Source organism: Mustela nivalis (genome assembly GCF_964662115.1).
Source record: "Mustela nivalis genome assembly, chromosome: 6".
NCBI classification, from domain to species: Eukaryota; Metazoa; Chordata; class Mammalia; order Carnivora; family Mustelidae; genus Mustela; species Mustela nivalis.
In genome coordinates, this window is record NC_139025.1 from 151,171,920 (window position 1) to 151,177,919 (window position 6,000).

At 54.7% G+C, this 6,000-nt stretch overlaps 2 long non-coding RNA genes across 4 annotated transcripts in view; one reads left to right on the forward strand and one right to left on the reverse strand.

The window, feature by feature from the left end:
- LOC309867393 overlaps positions 1-643 on the reverse strand; it is a 42,749-nt gene extending 42,106 nt beyond the window's left edge. The window contains exon 1 of one of the 2 annotated variants that reach the window (XR_014313148.1): positions 61-643. This is a non-coding gene — a long non-coding RNA (uncharacterized lncRNA). The remainder of the gene's footprint in view (positions 1-60) is intronic. The other variant, XR_014313149.1, reaches the window with a different exon arrangement.
- A 911-nt stretch (positions 644-1,554) lies between these two features.
- On the forward strand, positions 1,555-4,676 carry LOC309866437. Of its 2 annotated transcripts, XR_014312659.1 has the most exons (4): positions 1,555-1,701; positions 1,825-2,139; positions 2,971-3,840; positions 4,005-4,675. It is a non-coding gene; the product is annotated as an uncharacterized lncRNA (long non-coding RNA). The 2 variants fall into 2 exon arrangements; XR_014312658.1 differs by having other exon boundaries at positions 1,555-2,139; positions 4,005-4,676.
- The last annotated feature ends 1,324 nt before the right edge of the window (positions 4,677-6,000 follow it).

Below are 6,000 nucleotides of genomic sequence, written 5' to 3' on the forward strand. Positions count from 1 at the left end.
GATACGGAAGGATATCGGTCTGCAGTTTCTAGTCCTATGACAGAGGCTTGAAACACATACCTTCTCTGGGCTCCTGGGTGACTCAGTCGGTTAAGCATCTGCCTTCGCCTCAGGGGATGATGATTCCGGCGTCCTGGGTTCGAGCCCCGCATTGGGCTCCCTCGGCTGGGAGCCTCCTTCTCCCACTTCTCCTTGCTTGCGCTTGCTCCTGCTGTCTCTGTCATTATCATCTATCTCTCTCTAATGAAAAGATAAAATACAAAAAAAAAAAAAAACCCAAAAAACTTTCAGTCACGTTTAGAGGGTGGGCGGGAGCGCAGGGGCCGTAACTGGTTCTCAGCCGCCATCTTGACGCCATCTCTCCCCCGCACCGCCTACGCGCTCGCTTCCGTGCTCCGTCCGCCGGGTTCTCTTCCTGCTCCTGTGGGCGTCCATTTGATGTTCTCTTGTGTGTCAACATCCCTAAAATATGTACATACATATATTAAATGTTCTCCAGGTTTTCGGGCCTAGAATCAGATCACCTGGAAATAAAGATCATTTTATCAAAAAAATCTTAATAAGCCACGCATACATTCACACAGACTCGATGGCCGGGCAGACCATTCTGCACTGGAGAAGAGAAAAAAAAAAAAAAAAAAAATCAGCTTCTGGGTCAGAGGCTGCTGGTCCGCATGTCCGTGGGGTCCTGAGGACCGGGGCCCCCAAGTGTGTCACAGGAGTGGGGGTGGGGCTGTTCTTCACCCGGGGTTCGAGTGTCGGGTGTGGCTTTTCGGAGAGTCACTTGTTTAAAGTTGGTGATCAGATTCATAGTCATTTTCCCCATGGGTCAGAGGCACCTCTCACGCTAACGTGAGCGGGAGCCCACAAGTACGGCCACAACTGCCTTTCGTCCTCTTCTAGCTCTTTCTCTCTGGTTTGGTTTTTCAGAGCGCGCGCGCGAGAGTGCGCGTGCGCGAGCTCGTGAGGGAGGGGCTGGGGGAAAGGGTGTGGCCGGGGGGAAGGGCAGAATCTCAAGCAGGCTCCAAGCCCAGCGCCCGGCGCTATACAGGGCTCCATCCCAGGACCCCAAGATCCCAACCTGAGCCAAAATCAAGAGTCAGACGCTTAATTGACTGAGTCCCCCCAGGCGCCCCTTTATCGGTTCCGGGTTCATCCTTTCCCCTCCCCCCCTTTTGGATCTTTTCCAAGTCCCTAAGACTCCCATGCAGCCTGCCCTCGCCCGTGCCTCCCTGCTTCCCGGCCTTCCTCAGCGTGTTCCACTGAACATCTCACAAGGGGGTCCCACCAAAAACGTCTTGGGGGTCCAGTCTGTTTCAGAAACGCTGCCTTCCACCTCGGCCTCCTCCGGGAAGACTTCTGGAAGCCTGCGGGGAACTCAGCTGTGTGTCCCTCGTTAGCATTCTGCCCGCTGGTGCCTGCCAGGCCTTGCCAGGGAGGCGGGGAGAGATGTGAGAGGTGTGTGACAGTGCGACACTGGGAATTCCCCAGAGCTGGGCTGGCAGGGGGCTATCTCCAGGAAGAGCCTGGAGCAGGAAGGGAGGTGTCGGGGCAGCTCCCACCACCACCGCCTGATCCAAGGCAGTCAGGCAAGGCAGGGACAGCCTCCCAGGCTGGGGACCAGACCATGCTGCAGTGGTCCCCACAGTGCTCCCCAGGAAGGCAGTCTCTGACTCTCCACCCCAGGGCGCTCCCAAGGAGGTGAGAGGGGCAGCGCGCAGACCAGAGGGACAGCTGCATACCCAGGCACGATACTGGGGGCCTTGGTGGGACCTTCCCTCCAGGGCATAATGTGACACCCAGACTCTGTCTCTCCACCTCAAGCCTCAGATTCCCCGGAGAGGACGTCTGACTGGCCTGGTGGATCCAGGGCCTGGGCAGCCTGGCCTGGCTTCTAGAAGTGGGGGGTTCCGTGCAGACTCCAGCCTGCCGGGCTCCCCTGCGCTCAGGAAGGCCGGCGCGGGCCAGGTGCAGGGCTCTGGAGCGGAAAAGAAGGTTCTGCTGAAGCCGGCAAGGAAGAGTTGGGGCTTACCAGGTCAGCCTGACCAGCAGGCGAAGACTAAGCCTCCTCTGAGGTCAGTGCTGGGGCTCTGGAACCGGGAGAGAGCTGAGGGCGGCCCCCGCCCCCTGGCTAGATGGGCGAGTCACACCAGCGTCTCAGGGAGAGAGTGGGGAGGCCCAGCTGGGACCCCTCTGTGCGCTGAGAAAACTCTGGGCCGTGCTCCCTTCAGAGCGTGAGCTTGGTCTTCTCAGCAAATCCTTCTGTTGTGTTTCTGAAGTCTAGGAAGAAAGGACCAGTTTAATAAAATGAATTTGAGCCAGCATGACAGATAACAGGTAGGAAGTGCTGACCAGGGCAGGCACAAGCCTGTGAGGTGGGTCTCGCCATCCCTGTTTCCCAGCTGGGGAGACTGACACCAGTGCCTCTGCAGCCAGGATGGGTGGGGACATGTGTGAAGCCAGGTCTCTGATTCCAGAGCCCATGCACTTGGCCCCAGAGCAATGCTGCCTGTAGTTCTTGTTCCTCGTGCACAGGCTGACCATACAACTCTGCTTGCCAGGCCCCGTTTATGCCCAGGGAGTGGGCATGCTCTGCCACCAAGCCCACATCAAGGCTTTGTCCCGGCACAGCCACTAACGGCGCCTCCTTTCACTCTCACAAAGTGTCCTGGTTTGGATGACAACTTTTAAGGAAACTAGGCTAGCTGGAACCTAGAATATCCTAGCAAGATGCTGGTGGGCAGAGCTTGGAAAACTGGGTCTGCAGCTGCCCCTCACTAGCCCAGAACTCTGGAACCCGTGCTCAGTCTCCTGGGGCAGACCTCCATCGCTGCCCCCTGGATAGCTGGGCATGTTTGCAAACTGGGTTTCCATGATTTCTATGACTCCAAGCCTCTTTGTTTATATTCTCTCTGTCCCCACCCCTCTAATGCGAACTTACCAGATCTTCTCCCTGTTTCCCTTCTTTAGCTGTGAAAGAAGCTGTGTGGTCCCAATGCTCCCAGGAAGGACAGCTGTGCTCCGAGTGTCCCCGCCCCTCCCCTCTCCCGCAGTGGGTACCAAAGCTTGGGGCTTCTGAATCTTCTTGTCCAAATTTGCAGATGTGTCACAGAAGCAGACACTAAGACTGAGTTGTCCTGGAGAGGGTGCAGAGGGAAATGATCATGTTGGGTGCCATTTAGTTGGGCACTGGGTTGTCAGTATTGGTTAAGACACAGTCCTTGCCTCAAGTTTCTCGTAGACTGGAGGGGAGGCAGAAGGCAGACGCTACAACAAAATCAGCCCTATGGTTAAGAAATTGAATCTATGGGACAAAGTACAACTCAAGCCCCAAAGAGGAAATGGACCGAAAAAGTGAACTGGTCAGCTGTCACCACAGTGCTGTGTAACAAACGACCCCATCGTTCAGTGGCTTGCCTTGTGAGCTCTTACTTCTGACTCCCACATCTGCAGATTGCCTGGGGCAGCCCTGCCAACTTCAGCTGGGCAGCTCGATTGGCTCCTGGGCGGGGATTTGGTTGAAGTCTGCCTTGTCTCATTCTTTTGGACCTGGTGGGCAATGCCTGGTGGGCAGTGCAGGGGGAAACCATGCCCATGGCAATGACAGCAGCCCAAGTAGTGGGTATGCTGTTCCATCAAGTCCATGTCAAGGCTTTGCACCAGGCCTGGTCTCCAAGCATCTTGTTGACCAAAGGGGGCTGGAGGTATATTATTCCCACAGTGGGAGTGGAGGGAAGTGCATCTTTGCCAAATGATGATCCAAGCTTCACAGAAGGCTGCATGGAAGAGATGTCATTTGTCCTAGGCCTTGAAGAAGAAGCTGAATTTTCCCAAGTGAAGGTAGGATAGGGCACGGCTGTCCAAGGGATGAAGAGTATGGGGGTGGGGGTGGCGATGGGAAGCGTGGTCATGGAGGTTCCCCTGGGCTTGAAGCCTGGCATGTGCTTTCCTTGAACCCAATACTCTCACCATCCCCACCCACCCATCATTTCCCTTATTTCCAGAGTCTGAAACTTCAGCCATGTGTTAAGTTCAAGACCTAGTTTTCGACATGGAGTCACAATGGAAAGTGTAGTGGCCGTCCCCAACGGGGAAATTGTGCCGGTCCCCCCCCCCCCCCGCATAAATCAGCCAATGTTATGGTCCCCTATCCCCATTATGGAGCTCAGGTCTCCAGTCCTGAAGCTTGAAGCCTGAACCAACATAGCCCTCTCAGGGAAAGGACTCCTCGAAGGCCAAGTCCAGACAGCAGGAGGAGCACCACAATAAAGCGAACTCAGCAGCGGGACTGGGAAGGCCATTTGGAAAGGGCTGGCAGGGAGCAGAGGACCCCTGTGCACACGGAACTGCGCCAGACAATGGTGGGAAGGATGGTTACAGGACAGGATGCAAACAGCACAAACCTTGACCATGTAAAAATAAGAAGTCACAGCTTCTGGGAGGGGAAGGAGATAGGAAGTGGGTGAGCTCATTTCCTCCTCCTAAATCCCAGGCTGTCGAGAGATGCCATCTACAGGGAAATGTGCTTCAAGAAAGGAATCCAGCCTCTTGGTATTTTTCTTCCCTTTTAGGGAAATAATTTAGAAACATAAGGAGCACAATTATTTGCGGTCCGGCCATTTCTTTGGTTACATGTAGGCTTCCTTTCCTTCTGTGAAATTCAAATACTTTCCCCAGAAGAGCATGTATTGTACAAGAGCCCTTTACTCAGAAACCTTTCTCGTTCCATCTACCTGGCCTACTCTCCGAAGATGGACGTAGAAAGGGGTCCCCGTCAGCATTCCTGGGGGTGCTGGTTTTGGCACCTCCTGGACGTTTTCTGTGAGCTCAGGTTGTACTCCTCAGTGTGACGTGAGTTTCTTATAGTGAGCGGGCATGGCTAATATACAAACAAAACCTTAAAAAACACAACACATTTCTGGAAAAGAGACAATCCCACAATGGGGGTGGGGGATACCCTCCGAGCTCCCCAAGGGGCCGCCTCTCCGTGTCTTCCCCTCCACGGGGTCCCGGGGACTTCCTGAGCTCCGCAGGCACCAGCCACAGGGAGGTCCTCGCCGGGGGCTCAGAGCAGGTGACTGAGCCTCCCCAGGGCTGCGTCTTCCGCTGTAAACCTAGGAAGTCACCCTTGCCTTGCCTCACTTTCAGGTGACGGTGAGGGACACTTGAAGTGCAGGGCCTGTCCTCCGTGGCTAAAGGGCAAAGGGACAGACTTCTTAGCGTCTTGTTCAGCAGGGGATCCAGCTGGAACCAGGTCTGAGGGCTGCCTGTAGGTCGGTCAGGGGGCTCTCTGCAGCTGTTTCTGGGTCCGAACAGCCACTCTCACGGTCTCAGCTCCATCTAGTGTCCACACGGGGACACGGTCACTTGCGACAGACTTCCCCTCATCTCTACACTTGCGAAGGTACAGCATTCATTGGGCAAACAGGATGTCCATAAGATCAATTTAAATCATTCCTCCCTGTGCTGAGATTTGGTATTCCAAAGCAAGCTTTATACAAGTTCAGTACTACTAAAGGTTTGTGCCTCCGGTCTTTGGAAGGATAGCACATTCACGCAACAAATAATACTTACAATAATTGACATTTATTGAATGTTTACCATGTGCTGGGCACCATTCCGGGTCCTTTAATTGTGTGAGTTCATTGTGGTGGTGGGGTGCTTATTGTCCCATTTTATAGATAGGAACACTGAGGCACACAGGTAACAGTAAAATTCATCACTCTTGATTTGTGAGGGCAGGTGGAGGCCATGTCATGGGGCTGGAGATGAGGACGTAGCCCGATGGGAAGCTCCTCCAGGCTGAGTAGAGAGGAAACGGGGGCTGAGACAGGCCTGGGACTTGGGCTAGGTCTGAGAGGTGAGGGGGCAGGAGGGTGTGGGATGGCTCACGTCCAACATTCGTGTCAAGAAGGAGGCTGTAGTGTGAGACGGAGCACGCAGGGGTGGGCAGTTAGAGAATGTTTACTGAGCACCCAAGTGCCAGGCAAGGCTCCTGTC